Here is a 14,372-nt window from a genome sequence, read left to right as displayed (position 1 = left end):
AAAGTGAATGATTATCTTTGTCAAACCATTTTTAATTTAGATATAAGATGCAGGGAAAATCCAAAAGATAAAAGAAAAGTTATATAAATATAGAGCAAAGTACTCCTTCACCACCAGCCATTTTGATCTCACAGAATTTCAAAGTTAAGCTTCATTGGGCTTTAAAATATTAATAAACGTGTTTGAAGTTTAAAGGTAGCAGATTCCAAAAGGCAGTTTAAGAATTTACATCGTATGCCTGTAAACAGCTAGACACAAGGACAACTCCCTGAGTTGCTTTTTGGTTGCTTCTAATAAAACATTATCTGTTGTGAACACATGTTTATCCTGGTGAACTTTCTTTCAGCTTGACAATATTCACCATACAGGGTGTGAGGTACTGGAAAATCATTTTAAGGTGCAACAGTGTAAAATCTGTGTGCAGCAACATCTAAAATGTCCTGTTCCACTCAGGATGAGATGTGCCCATTATTCTTCACATCAAGCCCATTATCCATAATTCGTTCTAATTGAATGCATTTACAAATGCCATTTCAACATGTTTTATTCCATAGGTCTAGCTACACATTATATTAATGGTATCACTTGCAAATGTGGTATTGTGCTCCTCTACCTTAATTACAGGCATAAGGGGCAATGTTCATTAGGAAAATAAGGTTTAACCTTTGCTTTCATCATGATCACAATGTATATTGCCCCCATAGGACTGTTTTCTCCCCTAGGCCTAAATACAGTGTGTCAAATGAGAGTTTTGATCTCAACTTCTGTGTGTGTTTGTGTGTAACCTCCCCTTCTGATGCACTGTGTTTCCAGTGAACATTGTTGTGGTCATGGCTGTAACTGAATAGAAAACAAAACATAGCAAGTGACGTAATTAGCATCTTGTGTTGTTAGCCAAGAGAGTTAACAAAGTTTTAACTTACAGATAAGGTTGCATGTGCACAAGAAACAGGGGAAATACAGAGCTTCTCATGTTACTGTGTTGTGTTTCTTTCCAAGTGTAAAACAACATCTTGCCTGTCAAACAGAGGGAAATTCCTTTACTGCAGTTAGAATAGGAAGCTATCTTGTGCAGCCCCACCATCTAAGCAGAAAAAAGTAATCTGAGATCTAGGAGGTTTCAAGCAAACCAAAGGTCTAAAGCACTTTTTCTCAAGTGACAAAACTGACAAAAACTTAATGAGCTTTGCTGCTGTACAAGTGTTCTCACTCTAGTTGCCTACTTTCAGCCTGGAAGCCCAAAGTGGTGCAAAATGGGGTCCTACGTGGCTTCAAAGCGGGCAGAAAACATTCAGCATGACACTTAAGCAGTGGGCATAATCAGCAGTGAAGTCAGAGATGAACTTATGTGCTTGAATGAACAGTAGGAGTTCAATTTAATGTATATTTCATAAAGATGTAGCCATGCTAAGGAATGTTTCGAATCAAGGTTGTCCCTCATTCTGGCCCTTAAGTAAAAGAGACTTAAAGATGGTGACAGCGTCTGCTCCATGCCAGCAGCATCAGGAGGCTTCTATTGGTTTTAAAAGTTTATTATGCTTTATTTCTTGGTGTCTATTTCTGTAAAATGCTTTGGGAAGCATTTTGTTTGAAAAACGGTCTATACATTTTAAAAAACGAAGTGACATTCTCTGCTCTGAAAATGAATGCATTAGCATCTTGTGGATGTATGTTTGAAAGCACTTGTACTACACTTAAATGTTATGTTTGTTTGTGTCCTTGCTTTCAATAGTGCAGAACAGGGCCAGCCCAGGCAAAACAGAAAATGTTGCCCCCTATGCTGTTGACAGGGACGGAGGACGGGGTGTGTGGTGGGTGTGGTCCGCCCAGGGTGTCACCACTGAGGGGGGTGACAAAATGCCGGGTGGCACTCACCACAGGGCCTGCAGCGCACCTGAGCCACACGTCTCTCCTGGGAGAAACACGGTGGCTTGGGCGCATGTAGACTCTGTGCTGCCCAAATGTTCCTCCTGCTGCTTCTCCCCTAGCTGCAGGGATACTGAGTGGGAGGCAGGCAGGCAGACTCTGGAGGCCCTACAGTGCGCCCCACCCCTATGGGCTGCTCGCCCCACCCCTGGGCAGCCACCCCAGGTGCCCGAGCCGCTTCCTCCACCGCTGGCTGTCAACTCCTGTTCTTCCACAGCCCATCCCTGCCTCTGCCCCTGCAGCCTCCCCCAACACTGAAGACATGGTGGTAATGGGCAGTTTGGAGGAGGCTAAGGTGTCAGGCAAGCGTAGATGAGGAGGCCATGGGCAGGCATGGAGGAGGCTGGGTCTGCCACCTGTGGCAAACTGCCTTACCTCATCTCATCAGCTGGTCAGCCCTGGTATGGAAGATGGAAACCACTCTCCCTCTCTTCTTCTTTGCACAACACTTATTTGTTGTTTACTAGAAACTAGGGTGAATCTGTTGCTAAAGGCTTAGCCAAGCTATAGGGTTTTCAACAGCAGACAAGTTTCCCAAGTTCCTCGAGTAGGAAATTGTTCATTTTTATTGTGGTTGGGTTTTGGGGTTCTTTTTTTTTTTTTTTTTTACTTTTAAACCTGTGCAAAGTGTCATGTGTCTTCATGGTAGTATCTACCCGCATTCATGCATATATACTGTATAAGGATTGTTCTAATATTCTAACATTACAGGAGAGCTGACATAGGCTATTCATTTTCCTTGAAAAAATCTAAATAAACATTTTCCCTATGTCTTATCTTTATGAATCGAAGTATCAAGTAGGTGGCTTGTTTACAAATATGTCTTTCTTTTCAAATCACTAAGCAATTTGCATGTCAGTAGATGATGTCATGACAGTCACAGTCAAGAGATTTCTTTTCTTTTTTAAAAATGTAGGAGTGACAGGAAAAGAGGCTTCATTATTCCCCCTGCTCTCCGCATCCTTCGACGAGACTTTATTATTCTCCCCAATCAATTTGGTACAATGAAAGAAAAGTAAGGAACTCAAATATTGAATTGCAATTCAACAGACGTATTTATAGCTAAATCATAGCCCTGTCAAGTTGCTGTTGGATGGGCACTAATTAATGTTTCTCTTACTTTGTATTCAGTTCTGATCTGTGCAAGGAGCACTAAGGAAAACGTGAACTGATCACAAGGAGTCATTTGTTACTGACAGCATCCATCTTATGTTCACAGATGTTGCTCCACCTGCCCAGGAAGAAGGAAGGGAGGAGCGAGTAATTAGGCAAATCTAAATGGTCACGGGAAGAAGCATCTACAGTAAATGAAGCTAATATTGTTTTCATTTTCCTGCAGGCAAAGATGGCGACATGGGATCAAAGAGGGTTAGAATATTATCTGCTGAGGATTTACTTTCCCATAATGTGCAAAAATATGGCCTTTTGAGTATAACTTGTAGACTTACAGGTATTTAAGATGATCTGCTCATTCTTCCAACGGAAAACAAAATGGGGTGGGGGGACAACAAAGCTTACTCTTCACAAGTGCCAATTGAAAATCTTTGTTCATTCTGAGACAATTAATATTTACAAACATTTTTATTAGAGGAGGGCAATAGAGTAGAGTGGGAAGGAGATCATGCATGTAATTGTTCCAGTGGGGATGTTACAGCAAAATATGCCATCAGCAGAAATAGAGATAGGAATCAGCAACAAAACTGCTTCACCTGGCATGCCTCTCTACAGATGGAAATGTGCCGAAGAATAGCACAGGAAACACCATACCCCATATATTTCCTTAGAAGTGTTCCTTTACCCCAAAGGCCTCACCACCAGTTGGAGAAAATGACTGTGTGGTCAACTAGCCTGGGACTTGGAAAGAAATCCTGCATGTTTTCTGAGCACCTGTTATGAAGGTCTCACTAGTCCTTAACTTCCAAGGATTTCAATGCACTACAATTTCTTTAGGACTCTCCCCCCAACCCCCCCCTTAATTAATTAGGCTGAAACATCCTTCATCTTTGCCACTTCCAAGAAAGGTAAATGTTTGTAACAATCCTACTCTCTTAACATGGGAACAGAGTAACAGTAGGTTTGGAATTACCAGGTGGCAAAGCCTGACTTAGCATTCCAGATTTGTGATAGACCTCCAATGACATTTCACAGACCATATTTGTCTTAGGGTTTGAGTCTTATCAGTGCCATTCAGTTTGAGTGACAAGCAACCACATGGAAGCAAGTCCTGTCAAAACTCCCAAGTCAAGAGGTGCAGCTCAGTCAGACTAGTCCATCATACATAAAATACTGGAAGTCCTGATGAGCTTGCAGTCATGTTTGATTTAGCATTCCATTGATTTCAATGGGACACAGCCATGAGTAGCTTTTCCTGAAATATGCCTGCACGATTGGTCCATTTACTGGTGTTGGACCTAATTTGAGGCCGGCAGACTGGAGGAGGGCAAATGTTGTCCCTATTTTCAAAAAGGGGAAAAGAGAGGACCCAAATAATTACCGCCCAGTCAGTCTGACATCAATACCAGGGAAGATTCTGGAGCAGATCATTAAGCAAACAGTCTGTGAGCATCTAGAAAGGAATACTGTGATCACCAATAGTCAGCATGGATTTCTGAAAAATAAGTCATGTCAGACTAACCTGATCTCATTTTTTGACAGAATTACAAGCCTGGTAGATGAAGGGAACGCAGTGGATGTAGCCTACCTTGATTTCAGCAAGGCATTTGACAAGGTGCCCCATGATATTCTTGTAAAGAAGCTGGTAAAATGCGGACTTGACTATGCTCAGTGGATTTGTAACTGGCTGTCTGACCAAACCCAAAGGGTGCTCATCAATGGTTCCTCTTCATCCTGGAGAAGAGTGACTAGTGGGGTGCCACAGGGTTCTGTCTTGGGCCCGGTCTTATTCAACATCTTTATCAACGACTTGGATGATGGACTCAAGGGCATCCTGATCAAATTTGCAGATGACACCAAACTGGGAGGGGTGGCTAACACCCCAGAGGACAGGATCACACTTCAAAACGACCTTGACAGATTAGAGAACTGGGCCAAAACAAACAAGATGAATTTTAATAGGGAGAAATGTAACGTACTGCACTTGGGCAAAAAAAATGAGAGGCACAAATACAAGATGGGTGACACCTGGCTTGAGAGCAGTACATGTGAAAAGGATCTAGGAGTCTTGGTTGACCACAAACTTGACATGAGCCAACAGTGTGACGCGGCAGCTAAAAAAGCCAATGCAATTCTGGGCTGCATCAATAGGAGTATAGCATCTAGATCAAGGGAAGTAATAGTGCCACTGTATTCTGCTCTGGTCAGACCTCACCTGGAGTACTGTGTCCAGTTCTGGGCACCACAGTTCAAGAAGGACACGGACAAACTGGAACATGTCCAGAGGAGGGCAACCAAAATGGTCAAAGGCCTGGAAACGATGTCTTATGAAGAACAGCTAAGGGAGCTGGGCATGTTTAGCCTGGAGAAGAGGAGGTTAAGGGGTGATATGATAGCCATGTTCAAATATATAAAAGGATGTCACATAGAGGAGGGAGAAAGGTTGTTTTCTGCTGCTCCAGAGAAGCGGACACGGAGCAATGGTTCCAAACTACAAGAAAAAAGATTCCACCTAAACATTAGGAAGAACTTCCTGACAGTAAGAGCTGTTCGACAGTGGAATTTGCTGCCAAGGAGTGTGGTGGAGTCTCCTTCTTTGGAGGTCTTTAAGCAGAGGCTTGACAGCCATATGTCAGGAGTGCTCTGATGGTGTTTCCTGCTTGGCAGGGGGTTGGACTCGATGGCCCTTGTGGTCTCTTCCAACTCTATGATTCTATGATTCTATGATTCTACTACATCAGCATGCAGCTGATGCAGCCAGAAAGGGAAACAAATGACCACCAACTCTTCCTTCCTGGCTGGCACATGCAGTAGGGCTTCAGATGCAGTGGTGACTCCATTCCATCCCACTGTTCCTAGTCAGGGCTTTGGATGCCTGTGGTTTAGTGGTTAAGAGCGGTAGACTCGTAATCTGGTGAACCAGGTTCTATTCCCCGCTCCTCCACATGCAGCTGCTGGGTGACCTTGGGCCAGTCACACTTCTTTGAAGTCTCTCAGCCGCACTCACCTCACAGAGTGTTTGCTGTGGGGGAGGAAGGGAAAGGAGAATGTTAGCCGCTTTGAGACTCCTTCGGGTAGTGATAAAGCGGGATATCAAATCCAAACAATAGGTCTGGCACTGATGGAAGTTCTTACTTTATTATTGTTTTCTGGCAACATCTCCTGTACAAAAATAAGGATATAGAAAGGAAGACACACATGCTGGCAAGCTGATGTGTGAAGTTGTCAGGATCAGAACGTTTAACTGCAACGCCTTTCTGACATTGCTCTATCCATGCATTTTTTTGGCATGGCAATATGAGTTCTTCCACATGCAAAAATGTTTCCTGCTGGCCAAAGTCTTCCTTCTCACTGCCTATCTTGTTATTGTTTACAAAACTTGCAACATAAGCAGAATGGTTATAAAAAGTGGTTGGATATTTAAATGGTTCTTTGTGGTCATTTTTGTGGCAAGTTTTTATAGTACCCTTGCTGGTAAATTTGCTTTTTGCTTTTTCTTCCATTTCTCATTGAGTTCGGATCTGGTCAGTAAATGTTTGTGCAGGAATTAATGTATGCCGTGCCACTGAACGGACCGAGCTTATTTAAATGGATTTATTTGTGTACAGTATTCATAAGGAAGTGGGAGGGAGGCCTGCCTGCTATTAAGAGGACATTCAGATGGAATGCACCCATGCCTGCTAGATCATTTCATTACAAAATGATATTTGCAACCTATAAATCCTTGCCCTTCTGTAAAGTGTAAAGGTGTGTTGGGTAAAATGTCCTGTGGAGACAGCTAACATTCTGGCTCTATACAAATAATTTTAAATAAACCCAAAGTATTTGCATATGTACACTGCAGATTAAAGGCAAAACAAAATGGCTACACCTCCTAGTACAATCAATGGGGCAGGCTCAGTGTGTGATTAAATAATGAATAAAATATCATTTCACATGATAATATTATACTGTAAATAATTCCATTTGTTTACTCTATGTCTGGCATTGAAGTTCACCTCCCTTGGAGGTTTCTCTGACTTTTGATGCTGTTTTGTTTTGCATATGTTTATACCACTTAACATGGCAGTCTACAAGTATATACTGATAATTCTTTATTTTTGACTAGTGATCATGAAGGGACTCTTGTTATGAGTCCCAAAGCACCAGTGGGCTCAGCAGTAGAGTGGCTGGTTGAGATGGAGGAAGAGGAGCAGGAGGAGGATGAGATGCCAGGGGGCTGAGGCTGGGGAACAGAGGCTTTCCCCTTCCAGGAGATGGCTGCCCCAGCTGAGGATGCATGTCTCCTCTTTCCTTTCTTCCCTCTTGGGAAGAACCACTAGGGTTGGAAGAACTGCAGTCAGAAGAGGAGGAGAAAGCCTGGTCACTGAGGACCTGGCAGCATTCCTGGCACTGGGAATAGACACCGTCTTCCCTGATGCAGTGCACGTCTGCAGGTTTGGAAATCTCTCCAGGCACAAGACTCTTGTGAATAAGCGCACCTTCCTCTAACTTAAAAAGCTTGGTAAGTGGGCATGCCAACCTATTGGAACATCTCCATTCCTTCCATGGAGTTCTTGCACTGATCTTGGACTTTTAAAACTTGGGCTGCAGCTCCCAACCTGACTAGCCTTGCCTTTCCTGTCACCTAGCACCAATAGAGATGCTTTTGTGAGTCATTAGCTGTTGCTGAGCCTGTAAGTATTCTCTCTGTCAACAAAAAAAATATTCCTTACTCTCAAGTAAATGTCTCTGTCATGGTCTGAGTGGGAGGAAGTTCAGCTTTAAATATAATGACAATAACTATATTAATAAATGTTGGTATTATTATTTATTCAATTTATATACCAACCTTCATCCAAAGTTCCCAGGGCTGTGTACAAATACTAAATGTGCTCTCAGTGCTATAGGTTTACCCTTGACCAGGGGTAATTGAGAGTTCACTTTCTGCTGTAAGATCCAGCAGTTTGTTTACTGCTATGTCCCTTAGGCTGGCTGGAAAATCATTGTGAATGGCTTGGAAGTAGAATGTAACTACTTCTGCCTCCTTGTCAGAAGTAGCTGGGTAGTGTGTCCTTATCGAAAATGGTGTCAGCCACACTACTTTAATCTAAGCAAGCGAATATGGAACAGTGATCAAGCACTTTCATTCTTTGCCGGGAGACAAATCAAGGAAGACCAGATTTGTTTACTGTAGAAGTGGCAGTGAGGAAAGTGGAGATGTGAAGCATTTCACTGCTGAACTTGGGCATAAGCTACTGACATTTGAAAACATAGGCATGAAAGCACCTTTGCAGATGGGCACCTGAGATGGGGAAGGAAAAGGATGTGTGAAGTTTATATACAAAATGCTTGAATGTTCTCTTAACAGCCACCACCTTTTCGCAGAAGCAATGAAATGGGCTTCAGAGGAGAGCAGTATAATACTTGCAGAAAACAGCCAGTAGGCATCTCTCACATTTCCTTCTCTAGAAGTGATGCTGACCCTAGCTGCTGGATGAGACAAGACGCCTCTCGCTTATTTCCATTTCAGAGTTGGCCTGCTTTGCGAGGAGTGTAATCAGTTCACAACCGCAGCCATGCACTGCAGCTCTGCTACTGCTGCAGCATCTCCTCTTGAGGCTTCTCCCCTTTGTCTGCCCAGCTGTTTGTGACACTGGGCAGCTCCCAGCAGGCTCAGAGAGGCACTGTTAGAGGTTACAGAGGTACAGCAAGATTAGGAGGTTGCTTTGAGCTCCCTCGTGTGTGGTCTTCAGGCCGGCAATATAAACTATCTCATGCCCTCACATTTCACACAGTGAGGACTGGGTGGAGCAAACAGCAAGAGAACTAGGCATAGTGAAGTATCTCTCTCTCTCATGTACACACCCAGTACTTCAGTGCTTAAAATTTACAGGAAACTAAATCTGATTCAGGAGTCGCACTTTGATCATCACCATTCTTCACTTCTCTTGGTATCTTTTTAAAATGGCAGGTGCTGATCTAACAATTAAATAGATGTTCACTCTTTTGTATGAACCAACAGAATGTCAGTGTGTATGTGTACACACACTTTAGTAAACTTTATTGTATGATCTTGTAACTTACAGCAAATTCTTTAGTGCTGGGTAGGTAGACTGCTTTGGTCTTGGGTGGCTCAACAGGTTTAAGAAACAGATTGGAGATAATGGAGGAAACATGTTACTTCCATATGTATATACTGATGGTTTATTTTCTTTCTAAAAAAAGAAGAAGGAAGTGACGGATTGGAAGTCCACCTGACTCTAGCAATAGTTCCATACAGACTTACAGAAATCTTCCAAAAATGTGATAGCATGATATGGTATCTCATGGGCAAAGTCGTCACTGCCCTATTCTTCGAACCCAAAGCACCAAAAAGAAACCGAATGGAAAAGACAAAAGACAAGAAGGGCAGCAAAGTATACCTTAATCACATGTAATCAATACGGCACTTGACAGCTTTATTTATCCTTTGTTCCTTAAGAGCAGAAATCCAGTGCCAGATAACACAGGTCACACTGCAAAAAAACATCTAAAGCAAAATTGCACTAGTTGAAAGGTACGTCTCTTCTACTTTCTGGCCTCCACAACCAGGTGGAGCTTAAAAGAATAACTAAAATAAGTCTAGTCTATGCTTAGATAAAGTTAATGTTCTAATTCTAATTAGTGTGACAGAATGCATAGTCATTGGTTAGTAAGAACAAGCTTTTAGGTTCCTTGGGGCTTTACTGTATTTATTTTAAACATTTACATACATGCATCATTTTTTGGTTTCCCACTTTTCCATAGTTAAAACCAGGCATCCCCAACCTGCAGCCCTCCAGATGTTTTTGGCCTACAACTCCCATGATCCCTAGCTAACAGGACCAGTGGTCAGGAATGATGGGAATTGTATTCCCAAAACACCTGGAGGGCCGAGTTTGCCTATGACTAGTTAAAACCATGCTCAAGGGAGCCTACAATATTAAGTTACATAATATTGCACATCACCCAAATTTTTGAACAGTTCAAGACTCGAGGGGTTCCAGGGGCTTCATGTTGCAGGGTTCAGAATGCCACCTCTTTTCCCTCTGATCACTCATCCTTACCCCAACACTAGTCCCCTGGCTCTGAGCCTTCTTCCCCTGGGGGTTCCTCAGCTGGTGCCTGCCACCTCTGCATCCAGCCAGTCCACACGGCACACACGGCATGGAAATATAAGTTGGATCTAGACTAAGTTAGTTGACCTTAGATCCTACTAAAACCAATGAGACAAATTTATCACAACTTCACTTAAGTCCTATTGATTTCAACTTACTTACTGAGCAATCCTAGCCATGTCTTCTCAGAGAAAACTCCTATAGAATTCTATTGGACTTACTCCCAGGTAAGAGGCATTAGGACTGCAGACTTAATCAGCATCCAACCCATTGCCATGATCACATAGTCAATATGTACAAATATTTCCATAAAGTTTGGTTATGTTTGCCAGCTTATGAACTGGCTCCTAAAGGACCATTTCACCTGCAACAATTGGCAGCCCCATTGTCTGGGATGTCAGCACCATCCTTTCTAGAATTCTTAAGAGTAGTGACACCCAAGCCTCTGAAGAAGTGTGCATGCACATGAAAGCTCATATGTACCAATAACAAACTTAGTTGGTCTCTAAGGTCTATAAGGTGCTACTGGATTTAAGGTTGGTCTATAAGGTGCTACTGGAAGGAATTTTTTTATTTTGTTTCAACCCAAGCCTTAAGTTCTCTTCCATTCCACACTAACATGGGTCTTTGCAAGTTAAACAGAAAAGAAAAACAATAGCAAATTGTATTTGCAAGAAAATTTTTATTTACTGTGTTAAATTTATTTACAGAATTCAACTTCTACTCCTTCTGTTCTTCATCACACTGAATACACATTGAAAAAAGTTCCATTGCCTCTTTTTAATCAAACATTCCACACATTGTATTATTCTTTTATCAGAGTTTCTCCATTTTAACAGCACAATTTGAAGGCCATGGCAAATATGAGATTGCACAGAGATCTGATCAGCATTTTCTACATGAAAACTACCACGAAATGGAATGCAGGCCCAAAAGCATAGCACAGCTATTCCATAGTTTCTTGGTCAGCTATGGCTATTATGGTTAGTCTGCCCTGGGGCATGTAATATGCTACTTGAACTGAAGTTATCCAGTTGGCACATTGGTGCCTAGTGTGTTGAATAATCAAAGCTACAGAGCAGAGAAAGGAGAAGTCCACCCTGGTCCCCTTCTCCTATTCAATAATCTATTGGCCTGGCTAAAAATACTGGAATAGCACCCTGGAATATTCAAGGCATGGTCCAACCAACATGGGCAGTTGAGCAAACACAGCACCTCAGTTCTGCTGATGCTGGGCTTGATGAGGCATATGACTCTCACCTGTTCTGAGCCTGCTCCAGCTGAGGAATCATACCTCTCTTCCCAGAGCTAACGAGCCCCACCTGGCCAGCTAGTGGGCTGGGCTGTAGTCCCTTGCCAGCCTCAGCCTCCTAGAATGTCCCTCCTGCTGCTCCCTACACCTCAGAACTTGCTGTGTTTATGGAGGCAGGGGGCCCTCTGGCTCTGGTGATGGGTCCTGCTTCTTTAGTTCCTGTGCACTGACTTGTCCCATCCCCTCATCCTCCTCCATCAAGTCGTGAGTACTTCCTACACCAATCTCTCCTTACCCACCCCCAGGTTGCCTCAGTGTATCCCAATCCTGGCTACACCCCTCACTGGGATTCGCTTCTGCCTCCCTATCGTCCTGCCAGTTCATGACATTCTACTTAATTTTGTCCTATATCCTGCTGCTGCCTTCTCTGGATAGGTTTCACTGAAAGCCCAGTCTGCAATGAATTCTACCTCCAGACTGACTTTCCTATGCTAGGTTTATATGCTCTTTCTTTCTCAGTTCTGCTTTGTCTCTCTTGTGAGTTCTGCTCCAGAGATCCACCTCAATACATGATCCAATCTTGCTGGAGTCTCATATTTCATACCTCTGTGTGCTCTGCTGCCTATGGCCTAGTATTTTTTCCCTTCAAAAGTGTAAGTAGTATAGCCAAATATCTCACTCCATTGACGAAAAACAGACTTATCTTATGGGCTATTTATCTATATATGCTCATAGTAGTTTCTAGGAGATGCCATTTTAATTTCCCATAAAGCTTGCTATCAGCTATAGACTGATAACTGTATTTCTATAAGTGCTTCTTAGAAGGCACTCTGTTGAAGGTTCCCTCAAGCTTGGCCCAACATCTTCCTCAGCCCCAAAGCACATGTTTGTAAAATTCTATTATGTACATCAATGGAGGAGAGAATATTCACTAAAGGCACCCTTTCCTCCATTATCATCACCTGGACTACTGGCAATGCAGGAGTGTAAGACCTTTGTTCTGGAGGCAAACTGATAAACTGAAGAGGTCCCACTACGGTGTGTGTGCATGTGGGTGGGGAGTAGGAGAGGTCAGGTTTTATGTGTCCTTGTTGTTAAAAGTCACACAAATTGACTTCTGTGCTATGCATTTAGCTTGAGGGAAGCATTGAACATAGCGGGTGTCATTTTTCCAACAATGCAATCTGTCCAGGTAGTCAAGTGATAGCTTGTGTTTGGGATCCAAGGTTTGAGAGTTTGGAATTGAGAGTCAGTTGAGAAACCACTACACCTCCTGAGAGCCAGTGTGGTGTAGTGGTTAAGAGCGGTAGTCTCGTAATCTGGGGAACCTGGTTCGCGTCTCCGCTCTTCCACATGCAGCTGCTGGGTGACCTTGGGCCAGTCACACTTCTTTGAAGTCTCTCAGCCCCACTCACCTCACAGAGTGTTTGTTGTGGGGGAGGAAGGGAAAGGAGAATGTTAGCCGCTTTGAGACTCCTGAAGGGGAGTGAAAGGCGGGATATCAAATCCAAACTCTTCTTCTTCTTCTCCTCAGCACATGCTAAAAGTCTCATGTGATGGAACTGAAATGTGGGTGGGTTCAGGCATGACTCAAGACCAAGATTTAGCTCAAAAATGATTTATTGGAATATTAGGAACAAGAACAGCAAACAGGGGAACTCAGCCCAGTATATATATACACCTTAAGCCAGCCCAGGGTAATATGCCTGCCTGCGAGTGATAGGTCGCTTTATGCCATGACTAGCGAATCATAACACTGGCCTTATTGCAGCAGGGAATGGCTGCCTGCCAGCTACCAGCAAATGTCATTAGAGGTTTGAGAATCCTCTCTGTCTTTTGTTATGCAGATGAAGCTCCTGAGCTCCAGGAGGCATCAAGGCCTAGGTCTGCAGTGTCATACATACAGCCTGGCTTCGGCCTACAATGCCCGCATACATGACAGGAACATTCCAGTATGACACTTTGATTTATGGTATATGTGCCCATTGTGCTCAGTTGTTGGCTACTCAAATGAGTAAAGGGTAAAACAACAGGGTCTGCGGAGAGGAGAATGGCTAAGAGAAGCTGTAAGTTTTCCAGTCGTTTTAATACGACAGAAATAAGAGAGAGCAAATGCTAAGGCACAATGGAAAGGAGTTCCTCTCAGAACTGGGTAGAATGTGTGGCAGAAAGTTTGTTTGTATGGGCTCAAAAGGCATTTCCTTTTCCTACAGCAATGTCCTGTCTGAAGAAGGAAGCACTGAGGGAAACACTTCCTTCCATTTTGCTGTTACAGTATTCTGTTTCTTGTTTCCTATGAGGTAGAGGCCTGAGGCTGGCAGTTTATTGTGGGTGTCATGAAAGGGCAAAAAAATGATCAGTTATTGTGTTTATTATTGTATTGTTACTGCCAAACAGCAGAGAGGAAGTTGTGAGATTTTCTGGCTCAGTTGCTGAAGCAACTTTACTAGCCTGATACTATGTAACTTGACTGGGTGGGGGTGGGAGGGGACACATGTTTCTGTTCTGCCTCAGACCCTCAAACGCATTGGGTCAGCCTTGCTTGATCTGTTTCAGCCTTGCTTGATCTGCTAAATAAGGCATTATCATTATATGATTGTAATGGAGAGACCATGTGATTCAAAGTGACTCATTTCTCTCTCTGGTTTTTCAGTCAGATATGCTACTTAGGCACAAAGGGAAGTGGCAAGAGGTGACAGGAATCAAATATCCCAGAATGAAATTCAGTGACCGGGCCTCACTTCTGTTTGGCTCTGACTGCTAAAAGCATATTTTTACTGAGATTTATAACCCAGCCTATACACCAGAGGTGGGGAACCTGAGGCCCTCAGGATATTGCCTATACACCAGAGATGGGGAACCTGAGGCCCTCTCATATATCCCTGACCACCGGCCATGCTGGCTGGGGCTGATGGAAGTCCAGCAACATATGGAGAGTCACAGATTCCCTTATATCTGCTATA

At 43.2% G+C, this 14,372-nt stretch overlaps 1 protein-coding gene across 1 annotated transcript in view; it reads left to right on the top strand.

Annotated features, from left to right (window-relative positions):
- DAB1 (DAB adaptor protein 1) overlaps positions 1-14,372 on the top strand; it is a 643,380-nt gene that overhangs the window by 54,238 nt on the left and 574,770 nt on the right. Inside the window, exon 10 of the mRNA XM_081867205.1 lies at positions 2,843-2,941. The gene's annotated coding sequence lies outside the window, so the exon portion shown is untranslated. The remainder of the gene's footprint in view (positions 1-2,842; positions 2,942-14,372) is intronic.

This window comes from Podarcis erhardii, assembly GCF_964252035.2.
Source record: "Podarcis erhardii genome assembly, chromosome: 6".
NCBI classification, from domain to species: Eukaryota; Metazoa; Chordata; class Lepidosauria; order Squamata; family Lacertidae; genus Podarcis; species Podarcis erhardii.
Note: the sequence above shows the minus strand (reverse complement) of the source record. Positions and strands in the feature narration are given on the sequence as shown.